Source organism: Nerophis lumbriciformis, linkage group LG21, assembly GCF_033978685.3.
Source record: "Nerophis lumbriciformis linkage group LG21, RoL_Nlum_v2.1, whole genome shotgun sequence".
NCBI classification, from domain to species: Eukaryota; Metazoa; Chordata; class Actinopteri; order Syngnathiformes; family Syngnathidae; genus Nerophis; species Nerophis lumbriciformis.
Window position 1 is genome coordinate 25,036,462 of NC_084568.2, and position 12,845 is coordinate 25,049,306.

At 40.6% G+C, this 12,845-nt stretch overlaps 1 protein-coding gene across 2 annotated transcripts in view; it reads left to right on the forward strand.

The window, feature by feature from the left end:
• Nucleotides 1–12,845, forward strand: part of efna3b (ephrin-A3b) — a 346,280-nt gene that overhangs the window by 103,910 nt on the left and 229,525 nt on the right. The window lies entirely within an intron of this gene.

Here is a 12,845-nt window from a genome sequence, read left to right on the forward strand (position 1 = left end):
GTTTTCTTTTGTTATTCAAGTTATCATTACATATATGTATTGTTGCATTTGAAACAATTGTATGGTTGATAGTAGAGGTAATTATTATTATTATTCATTACCAATAGTGTTATTTCTATTGGTATTTTTATTGCTCCGTCTGTAGTGCAATTGTGTTCATTTTCATTTCTGTGTTATTAATATTTATCACATAATAACCAAGTACAGTGGGTCTCATCCCTCACTTAAAGCATGAGTAAAGAATGCACTATTGATAAGTCCGAAAGAGAAAGAGATGATACAGTATTATCTGCTCACAGATGCTACCTAGTGGTTGTTTGAGCACACAGCAGCCAGTCCTGGATACATTAACCAACCCCCTCCCCGCTCCTTCATGCTTCAGTCGCACGCAGGATTCTCACAGGAATGAGGCACAAACCAACCCAGGCTCGCTGTAATGCATTAAAAAAAATAATAAATACAATCTACAACAAATTGTCATAATTATTGCAGCAATACAGAACGTAAAGAACGTGCAAAAAACAACTTCCTTTAGTTGTAATGTTTGATGCCCAAAATTCCCAGTGTTCCAGAATGCAACTTCGCTCGCCGTAACCGTCAATGGAGCATAATTAGGAAGTGCTGTATTGTTAATGTTGTGGCTCCTGGTTAGGGTAGCTCTGTGTTGTGAGGGCTTCTGTCAGGATGCTACATTACTTACGGATGAATCTGCCCTGATAGCTTCTTCTTTTTTAGGTCCAGTTACTACCTTGTCAGTCGGAACCTAAACTTACCGTTCATGCGAAGTTGTTTGGTGTTGCAGTTGCGCTTAATACATCTCATATTCTTAACATTTTTAACTGATGCACACGTGTAAAAGGAAGTTAACGTGTTAATATTAAAATGTAGAAAAACACTAAATCAAGGGTGTCAAACTTATTTTAGAAAGGGAGGAAAATCTATTCCATAGCGGGCCGGACTGGTAAAATCGTAGCATAATAACGTAAAAATAAAGACAACTTCAGATTGTTTTCTTTGTTTTACTTTGGCCAAAAATTAGAACAAGCACATTTTGAATATGTACACATCCCAAATAATCTTCTTGACAAAACACTTTGAGTTAGTCTAAAAATCTAAGGAAAAAATTGGTGCAGTTTCAAAAACTCAACAAAGGACAGAATGAACTCAGACTTTGTCTCAGTGTATAGCTTGTAGTGTTGTCCCGATACCAATATATTGGTACCGTTACCAAAATAATTTTGATACTTTTCTAAATAAAGGGGACCACAAAAATTGCATGAGTGGCTTTATTTTATCAAAAAATCTTACGGTACATTAAACATATGTTTCTTATTGCAAGTTTGTCATTAAATAAAATAGTGAACATACAAGACAACTTGTCTTTTATTAGTAAGTAAACAAACAAAGGCTGCTAATTAGTCTGCTGACGTATGCAGTAACATATTGTGTCATTTATCATTCTATTATTTTGTCAACATTATTAATGACAAGTGGTAGAAAATGAATTATTACTTTCTCTATTACTTATTTGCTTACTTTCTCTTTTAACATGTTCTATCTACACTTCTGTTAAAATGTAATAATCACTTATTCTTCTGTTGTTTGGATGCTTCACATTAGTTTTGGATGATACCACAAATTTAGGTATCAATCCGATACCAAATCGTTCCAGGATCATACATTGGTCATATTCAAAGTCCTCATGTGTCCAGGGACATATTTCCTGAGTTTATAAACATAATATACATTTAAAAAAAACAAAAGAAGATGTTGTGATGCCAAAAAATATTGACGTAACAATAGTAGTATCGACTAGATACGCTACTGTACTTGGTATCATTACATTGGATGTTAGGTGTAGATCCACCAATGACGTTTGTTTACATTGTGACGCCGGTGAGCTACAGTGTGTAGTGAAGCATGTTTAGCTATTCCTCGTCCTGCAGGGATGATACTTGTAAGAAACTTACTTTATTTGTCGCCATGGAGACGAGGATTAGTGATTTAGAAGTAGCTAGCCATGTCTTAAAGCACCTCTTAGGGTGGGCGTTTCAGTGTTATAACTTCGCCTTTATCGTTAGTTTTAAGCCGTTCTCGTCCGTTCTCCCTTTTCTGTCTACACACTGTGTCTGCTTGTAAGTACTCCGTGATTGTGCGCTGCCGAACATGCTCTTCTGCTCGTAAACCAGCAATGACAGGACGTGACTACGACGGAGGTGCGGGGGGTGGCGGATGATTTATTAGTATCACGGTACTATACTAATAGTATATACCGTACAACCCTTATAGGTTGTATTCCGTCACATGGCTTTTGAACGGAAGCAAACAAAGTGGTGGGCCGCCAAACTAACATGGTTACTCCGCAGTAAACAGAGTGCTATCTGTACTATCTGAGTATGCAAGGGGCCTAGATCTTACCACTAAAAGCAGATACGAGTAAAAAATCTAACAATGTAATGAAATCTATCCCTATACGCTATCAAAAAGAAAAACAAATTGTCGAGTGATATCAAGGATTATTTGTCGCGTTCCCAGACATGTCGAACTATCTGGTTCTCCAGACATCACTCTGCATAACAAAACAGACAAAAACTTGAAAAATCATGGAGGTCTACAACTTCTTTGTGTGTGGCTGGGTCAAATAAACTGGTATCAACACTCTCCTTGATAAATCATGCATCGTTTTTGCTCGCTAAGGTTGCGTATCAGGATTTAACTTAGCGTCTACAGCCATGCCTTATTGTTGTTATTTCTTTATCAATATATAACTATAGATGTCAAAGTGGTGTATGATCGTAGCCTTTAGTAAAAGTTGAACTCTTTTAGGTTTTGCTCACATTTGCTTTCTTTTATTCAGACTCGCTGAGTCTGGGCTTTACGGAACACTCGTAGCAAAAATGCGTTTTAAGAACTCAGAAACAAGATAAAATACAAATAATATCAAGAAAATACTTAAATGGGGAATACTAAACATTTAAAGTACATCAAACGAAGTGATCACTGCAAACTTGTGCATTCTTCGACTGTACTCCGCTGGACTGTAGTGTGTTCCACTTTTCTCCACATTTTTCTTGACGTCTTTCGCCCTTCTTCATTACTTCTCGGGGAACTCTGAAGAAACTTGTATCCTTTTCGCCTTTTGAACGGTTCCAACAGCCTAAAACAACGCCAGCATGGGGCATTGAGAAATGCAAAAGGCCGCCCAGAACGCTCTGTCAACAGACGCTCACTGGCACACCACTTCGAGCATATTTAATGAGCCCGACGTGACGTCAGGTGAATACTACTTATTGACAAAGCCATTAAACTTAAAGTTACAGCCTATCTAGAATTTAACAAAATACAAAATAGATAATACATACTGTAAATTCTGGGCTTTAAGCCTCTACTTTTTTCTTACACTTTGAACGCTGCGGCTTATAAGACGGTGCAGTTAATTTATGGATTGTTTAAAAGTTGAATCGTTTAAATCATTCCCCAAATGTGTTGGTCGTATTCACAACTCTTACAAAGTGTTTTTCAAGCTGAAATTGGTGCTTTAATGCCTTGACAGTTCATGATCAAATCTAGGGGTGTCCAAAGTGTGACCCACACTGAGGCCCGCGACACCTTCTACAGACAAAATAAACATTTTTTTAATTTAGATAATAAACAAACAAAAACTAAGGAAAAATGGAACCACCCCAATTTCCCCCAAAATGGCAGCTGAAAACCAAAATGGCCGTTGATTTGTGCGTCTTCTACATGGTGAACATACAGTATGTACACATTTCTTGCTAGATATGGTATTGTTTTGAGTGTGCTACAGCGCCAGAGGTAATAATCATAATAATAATAAGAATAATTTATTAAACTACATTTTATTGTTTTTTGTTTATGTTCAGTGCATGTATGGACCCCAGGATGCAGGGACAGCAGGAAAGTGCAGACAGGAAGCCCTCTTTATAAGGGAAACGCAAGTAACACAACAACAAAGATGTGCAGCTGGGAAGTGCACAAATAAAGTAAAGGCATAATTGCCAACCCTCCCGATTTTCCCGGGAGACTCCCGAATTTCAGTGCCCCTCCCGAAAATCTCCCGAGGCAACCATTCTCCCGATTTCCACCCGGACAACAATATTGGGGGCGTGCCTTAAAGGCACTGCCTTTAGCGTCCTCTACAACCTGTTGTCACGTCCGCTTTTCCTCCACACAAACAGCGTGCCGGCCCAGTCACATAATATATGCGGCTTTTACACACACATTAGTGAATGCAAGACATACTTGATCAACAGCCATACAGGTCACACTGAGGGTGGCCGTATAAACAACTTTAACACTGTTACAAATATGCGCCACACTGTGAACCCACACCAAACAAGAATGACAAACACATTTCGGGAGAACATCCGCACCGTAACACAACATAAACACAACAGAACAAATACCCAGAACCCCTTGCAGCACTAACTCTTCCGGGACACCACAATATACATTCCCCGCTATCCCCTAAACACACACACACCTCAACCCGCCACCCTCCAACCCGCCCACTTCAACCTCCTCATGCTCTCTCAGGGAGAGCATGTCCCAAATTCCAAGCTGCTGTTTTGAGGCATTTAAAAAAAAAAAAAGCACTTTGTGACTTCTATAATAAATATGGCAGTGCCATGTTGGCACTTTTTTCCAAAACTTGAGTTGATTTATTTTGGAAAACCTTGTTACATTGTTTAATGCATCCAGCGGGGCATCACAACAAAATTAGGCATAATAATGTGGTAATTCCACAACTGTATGTATCGGTATCGGTTGATATCGGAATCAGTAATTAAGAGTTGGACAATATCGGAATATCGGATATCGGCAAAAAAGCCATTATCGGACATCTCTAATTAAAACATATCTTTTGTGGTACTGTCAAAATTAAAATAATTGTATAAAACAAATGAAACATGAAAAAATAATCAATCAATCAATCAATTAAAGTTTATATATATAGCCCTAAATCACAAGTGTCTCAAAGGGCTGCACAAGCCACAACGACATCCTCGGCTCAGATCCCACATCAGGGCAAGAAAAAACTCAACCGAACGAGATACAATGATAAACCTTGGTGGGGACCGATATCGAGCCGATAGAAATGTTCCTATTTGTTTTGTCAGTTTTCCTTTTTTTCCCTCCAAGGATGCTCACATGCCTGCAAGGGGCTATTCCAAGTAAACTGAATCGAATTAAGCAAATGTACAACGTCGAGGTACAGAGCAAAAATAATGCATCCTGATTGCCAATCAGACAGGTGACGCTCAAACCAGTGGTGTGGGGGCAACTGGAGGCAAGGAAATATGAGAGCGCTAGACAGGAAATAATACAAAATACAAGAAACTAATGATAACTATCGTGTAGGATCATGGCAGGTTTTAGGTTCTTGAATGTACAAAAAAGTACACATTTTCAGTATGCGGCCCTCGCTGGAAAAGTCTGGACACCCGTGATCCAAGCGATGTCCAGTGGGATACATGGTGGGGATGTACCGCACGCTGATGTCTGTTCCTTAGTCTATGCTGGTTTTCCTGGGAGTGATAGAACATCCTTGATCTGGAGCATTTTCTTGGCTTGCCCAAGCATTTACTCTTCTCCATGTTCTTCCCTCCAACTTGGCCACACAGCAGCGGAAAGAAGTGAGACTCTGTGTCGTCTTTATCCTCTTCAATTAGGTGCACTTCTTCATGCTGACCTCATTGTGTTGCAGCTGTGTCACCATTCAATCTCTCCTCCTGGCTCCATCCATCCCCAACCTTTTCTTTTCTTCTTCACACTCACTCAAGTCGGTAACCTGCTAATCTCTTTGCCCCTTCTCTCGATCTCCATTTAAGAGCTTTTCTTTATGGCTATTTTCTAAACTGTGAATCCTGTATGTCGACAACCACAACCACATGGCGCTCCATGTTGTTTGGTATATTTTGTTATTACTACTTCAGTTTTTGTAAGCCCCAATTTTTTTAGGATTCCATCCACCATCCATTGCCTACCGACCGCTTGTCCCTCAGTTTTCGTTAAAAATATTTGCCAAATGTTTGCCAGGTTTTCTTATGACAAACTAGTTTGTTTGCCTGCGAAATTGATTGCCCAAACAAATAATCCCACGTGTTGGTGCCTCTGTAAAGAATAGTGGTTGTCTTGGAGTTAGGGAACTATAGACGGATCCCAGCCAGGCAATTCTTTATTAATATTAGTGTGTGTTAATTATGTAACGATATGAACATTTCATGTCACGGTTATCGTGACCAAAATGATCACGGTTATCGTTCTTATCCTGGGATTGTTAAATGTGCTCCAAAAGTACTTATACACACACTGAAATCTTATATCACTATATACCGTATTTTCCGGACTATAAGGCGTACTTAAAATCCTTTTTTTTTTCTCTTGACGGTGTGCCTTATAACTCGTTGCGCCTAATGTACGGAATAATTCTGGTTTTGCTTAACGACCTTGAAGCTATTTTATTTGATACATGGTGTAATGATAAGTGTGACCAGTAGATGGCAGTCAAACATAAGAGATATGTGTACCTATATATGTGTACCTCCAAAACCCTCAAATCCAAACATCCCAGAACAAGCTAGTCAGATTACTTCTAGATCTCCACCCCAGATCACACCTCACTCCTACCCACTTCTCCAAAGTGGGCTGGCTCAGGGTGGAGGACAGAGTAAAACAACTTGCACTGAGCCTTGTCTATAAAATCCGCTACACCTCCCTGATACCGAAGTACATGTCAAACTACTTCCTTAACTATAATCTGCAGGTTTAGTGCCAGGAACTTACATGGGCTCTAAAGGGTGAGCGCTGCTAAGGTGATGTGGTATTACCGGTCTTGGTGTACACAAGCGCCTTGCGTAGTTGACAGACCACATTGGTCTGACTACGGTCCGTTTGACAAAATCCAAAAACTGCCATACTGTCGAGGTGAATTTTCATGTTTTATCCACAATTTATTCGCTCTCTGCAGCGCTCATTTTTACTTTCTTTTCTCACTCCATGCAAAGAATCAACCGCGAGACAACAGGATGGCACAACCAAACGTGATAGTTGATACTGTTAGCTGACTGGCTGTTGGCGTGTCACTCCCACTGATCAGTAATCACTCCCTGCGTTGCTCGGTTACCAGAGAGCGAGTGTATTTGTTCAAGCAAACAACTACCGCTTTCTTTCGACGAAGAAAAAAAAACAAATATCGAATGTTTTATCAAAGGCATTTTTCATTGATATCCATTACGTGTCCATCGTATATTGATATCGTTTTATTGCCCAGCCCTAGTTATAGTATTGGTAATAGGGCTGGGCGATATATCGATATACGCAATATATCGCGGGTTTGTCTCTGTGCGATATAGAAAATGACTATATCGTGATATCGAGTATACGTTCTCACGCAGTTGCTTTTAGCTGCGGGCATTACACTACAGGCTCTCCTCGCTCTTTCCTGTCTCTCCTTCTCACAGACAGCAAGCACACCTTCTTACACACGTCACATACTGTCACGTCATACGTCACATACGTATACGCCCCCCCCGAGCAGAGAGGTAGCAGCATGGCTAACGTTAGCTGTGATGCTAGCGGAGCAGTGCGAGCGCTAATACAAGAGAAAGAAGGTGCGAATCTGGTAACAAATGGAGGAATAATTAATTACTAAGAAAAACACCACGAGGTCCATCGTCTGGCGGTGGTTTGGCTTCAAGTGGGAATATGTCGAACAGACAACCGTAATTTGTCAAGAGTGGGGCAAAAGCGTTGCTATAAAAAGTAGCATTACTGCTGTAACATACAGTTCAGGGTGTCTCAAGTTACCGGAGTGTGTTAGGTAAGGAGGAGGAGTTTTGTCCCTCCAGAGTTGTTGCCGTAGGGCTGTGACGTAGGGTGTGTGTGGTTGTGGAAGGAGGTGTGTGATGTTGACATTGAAGAAGTGGTGGCTTCCAAACCTGCTCTAATGTCTCCCGTTTATTATTTTATTAGATAAGTATACTGTATAGGCGAACCCAGGACACTCGGCTACACTGCTAATATGTAGCATCATTTGAAAAGTCACCCGCTAGACAATGAAGAGGGCTTACTCCGCACGTCAATATCTCCATTTGGTGCCACACGCCCACACCATCAAAATGCTGAGGCAAACATTTCCAGATCAACACCGTATGAAAAAAATAGTAATTTTTTTAGTTGTGAATTCCTTCTCTGCATGGAAGTTTAAAAATAGCATATATTAATACAGTATGAAGAAGAATGTTTTAATTTAGACACATAAAATCATCATACTGCTGTGATTATATGCATCAAGTGTTCATTCAAGGCTAAGGCAAAATATCGAGATATGTATCGTGTATCGCGATATGGCCTTAAAATATCGCGTTATTAAAAAAAGGCCATATCGCCCAGCCCTAACTGGTAACTTCATAATTTTCCCTAAGCCGCTTGAAACTACCCCTCATAGGAAGAGGCACTAAGGTTATGTCGGCCTCGTAAGCCAATCAAGCAGTTCCACTGTAAGTAAAGGTCAGAGTTAATGCCAAAGAAGTGGATTTATCCTCAAAGTCAAGAAGTAATACACAACTTGACTCAGGTTTTATTTGCTGAGATATATTCACGTGACGCTTTGTTTTCCCCCTCCTCTGTGCGTTTATAGCGCCCCTAAGATACAAAGATGAGTTGCCTCTACCGGCTTTTTATGACTGTGCTTATTAAAGATGTAAACAATAAGAAAACTCACTTGGAGGAGAACAAAGTAAGTGTTTAGCAAGGCAGTCTTACAAGTCAGCGGGTTTTAGTTTTTTACGACGGGGAAGTTTGGATATGCCAGAAATGCGTGACTTTTCTTCCAATGTTGTTCTCCGGCTCTCAGTTAATTAATGACTCACTTAGAACAAACGAGCACCCAGTTTGAAATGACCAGAAACACATAAACAGCCTGTCGGATAAATATATCACCTCACCGACAGGTTTCATGTTTCATTCTACCACACTAACCCACTAACGGTATGAAAGTGCAAGCTAATAGTTCTTCCTTGGTTAGTTAGAAGCAAACCTAAAACAAACTTTTAGAGAACATCATCAATAATGCCGCATTTTACAACCGTCTGTATAACTTTATTTAACTTATGTCCAAATATCGATTATTTACATTTGTCCATCGATTCTGAATTGCCCCACATTCAAGCATCGGAAAAGTAATCGATTTTCCCACCTTGTGAGTAGCCGTGGCCTGTGGACGTGCAGCGAGGCGGGGCGCGCCGCAGCCGGTTCCGAGATGGGCGACATGTGCGTAGATGGCCCACCTGGGCGCGGTTGTCGCATCACCTGTCACTGTTTAAAAGGGCAGCAGCCGGGAAGGAGGGGGTTGGTGAAGTCGGAGGAGTGGATGGCCGAGAACAAACCCGAGCCTGAGCGGAAGCGAGAGCGAGATGTAGACGAAGACGCGGAAGGCTGAAAAGCGACCGGAAGAGCGAGACGGGGAGGAGAGGCGAGTGCTGAAAAGCGACCAGAGAAGGAGGTTTATTGAAAAATAAACAAAATCTCCAAACCGTCAAGCCTGTCATGTCCGTCATTGGTGGTCCGAGGTGCGAGTCCTCCACAAATTGCGTCTACTGACACAATCCGTCATTGGTGGTCAAAGTTACCCGGAGGTGCCAGTCTCGCACCTCCGGGTTCCTCGGACCACCAATGACGGACATGACAGGCTTGACGGTTTGGAGATTTTGTTTATTTTTCAATAAACCTCCTTCTCTGGTCGCTTTTCAGCATTCGCCTCTCCTCCCCGTCTCGCTCTTCCGGTCGCTTTTCAGCCTTCAGCGTCTTCGTCTACGTTTCGCTCTCGCTTCCGCTCGGGCTCGGGTTCGTTCTTGGCCATCCACTCCGACTTCACCAAGCCCCTCCTTCCCGGCTGCTGCCCTTTTATACAGTGACAGGTGATGAGACATCTGCGCCCAGGTGGGCCATCTACGCACCTGTCGCCCATCTCGGAGCCGACCCCCGCACGCCCCGCCTCGCTGCAGGTCCGCAGGCCATGCCTCCTCACACACCTCTACTAAAAAGAGTGTTTCAAATGGAACTGTACTTTTTTTTTTTTTGCCTATTGTTCTCAATCATTATCAAATACATGACAATGGATACATTTTTTTTAATGCATTCTAACTTGTAAATACACGTAAATAAAACTACGCCTACATTGGGAGGTCCTCTATTCTGTCCATTAAACCCAATAGAAAAACATCCAAAAAGCGCCAAAATACTCGATTTACATTTCGTGACTTGAATATTAACCAAGTATTCGCGCTATTGTTATTATAAGCGCTAACGCAGACAAACTATTTATGGCAGGGCCATGATCACGAGCTTTTGTGTAATGTTTACATCATTGAGTGGTTAGCTGTTTCCTCGCTTCCCTGCTCCCTGGAAGTTGATTGTAGATCATAAATCATGCCTTTCACCTGGATAGAAGAAGGATGAGGACATAATCCAACAAGTTGGTACACTTTGACAGCCAATTTAGACTCGGAAATAGCTAAAACGACACAAAAAGACGCTTATTTATACTTAAATATAATACATACTTTTGTATGAACATCCTAGCAGTCGGCATCATAATGACAGCAGAAGACATTGTACAGTAAGTGATGTTTTATCATGTTTGTTGACTCTCATAAAGTCTGCAGTGAGTAATAATCAGTGACGTTAAAAAAAAGCAAACGTCGTGAATGCTTAAAATGATCAAAATACGTAAATATTAAATGTGATTATAAATGTGTTTGTTACTACATTACATATATTTAGCATATATACTTACATTTATAAACCCTTAATGTTTTTTTAAGAGCTTTATAGGCAGAATTGAACAAATCCTATAGGCTCTATTGTAAGCCGACTTCTGATCTAATTTATTTAATATTTAGAATGCATTAAAAAAAAGTGCAGTTCCCCTTTAAAGAGGAACTGCACTTTTAAAAAAATGTGCCCATCATTCACAATCATTGTGTAAGACAACAACGCACATGTGTTTTGTGTTTTTGTATGCATTCTACGGGCTGTTTTATATACATGTTGTAAGCATACGTGTAATGTATTCACAGGCATATTTATAATAACACCAGCACCCCCCGCGACCCCAAAAGGGACAAGCGGTAGAAAATGGATGGATGGATGTATTATTTACATATTTTGCTCATTTTAAACATTACCGCAGCGCATTGATTTCACAGACGCATAACGACGTTCGATTTTTTCCTGTAACAATGTTATTGATTACTACACACTACAGATTTTATGATAGCCAACAAACATTAAAAAAGCCCTCACTTACTGTACAATGTCTGATGTCATTAGGATGCTGACTGTTCGGATGTTCATATATTCCCATTTAGATGAAAAAAAAAGAAAGAAACAAGTCGTTTTCGCCATTTCCGGGTCTAAGTTGGCTGTCAAAATTGACCAATTTCTCAGATTATGTCCTAATTATTTTACTATACAGGTGAGAAGCCTGGTTTATAATCTACAGCTGTGGTTTACAAACTTTTTTTCACCAAGTACTACCTCAGAAAACACTTGGCTCTCCAAGTACCACCATAAAGGCCAACATTCAATTACAGTAGCGTAGTAGGCCTAAATACTCATTTAAAAACAAGGCATACGTTCTATTTACCAAAGATATTCAATAACTCTGTGTTTGAATATGTCTTTAAGTGATTATTTGGCATACCACTAGATAGAGCCACAAGTTTGAGAATCACTGATATACAATAAACTTTCACGTGCTCCGAGGCGAGGAAGCAGCTCACCAGCTGATGACCACTAACTAAGGAGCGCCGTAAAAATGGCTGTGTCGTCGGCGTTCTCGTCTTGTCTCCCTGTAACGTATGTCTGCTCTTAGTGGGACTGTGCCGAAAATATACTTTTCAGTTCTTGTGTGTCTTGTGCATGTTAAGAATTGACAATAAATCATCTTGAATCTTGAATCTTGAATCTTGAACTACAACAATATGATGACAACTGATAACTGATGCAGCAGCATAAGGACATTAGCTCTCTGCGACAATGCGCCGCTAAATGTCGGTCCTTAACATTAGCGCTTATAATAACAATATCGCTAATACTTGGTTTATATTCAGGTCTTCAAATGTAAATGGAGTATTGTTGGATGTTTTTGGATCGTTATTTATTGGGGCGGAATAGAGGACCTCCCATTGACTCCGGACTGGTATTTACGAGTTAGAATACATTAAAGAAAAACATATGTGTTCTTGTCTCTCATAAAGATTGTGAATTATAGGCAAAATTCCCCTAAAAAGTGCAGTTCCCCTTTAAGTCGACGTAGACATACAGTACATGTCGACATACAAATCATCTCTGTGAAAAAGGGGGTTAGTTTATGTCGACATGTGTTGCAGTTTTGTCGACGTCATCTTTATCACTTTCAAAAGCATAATTGCCGTTATGTCAAAGTCTCTATAAACAACTGCTGCTACTGCAGTATGTACAGTAAATATACATTATGGCTATGTCTGTTTGTGAGTCAGTGTAGTTTTAATTATGTTGCCTTTGATGCATTTTTGCTCCCCTCGCAGTAATGGCTTGACCTTTCATGTGGTAGTGCATGCCAGATGATAGATGCTTGAAAAGATGGGCTTATTACGGAAAGCGTTTTGATGTAATTAAGCTTCTTTTAGTTGGATGTGAAGACAAAGGCTACGAGAGAGTAGTTTAATCTGTAACCTGACCCCCCTGTTCCTGCGCTCTTGGCCGATCCTCCCCCCAGCAGCGTAGCCTTCTTCAGACTGGACTTAATTAAAGCGCACTGCATCTCCGTGGACCTGCCT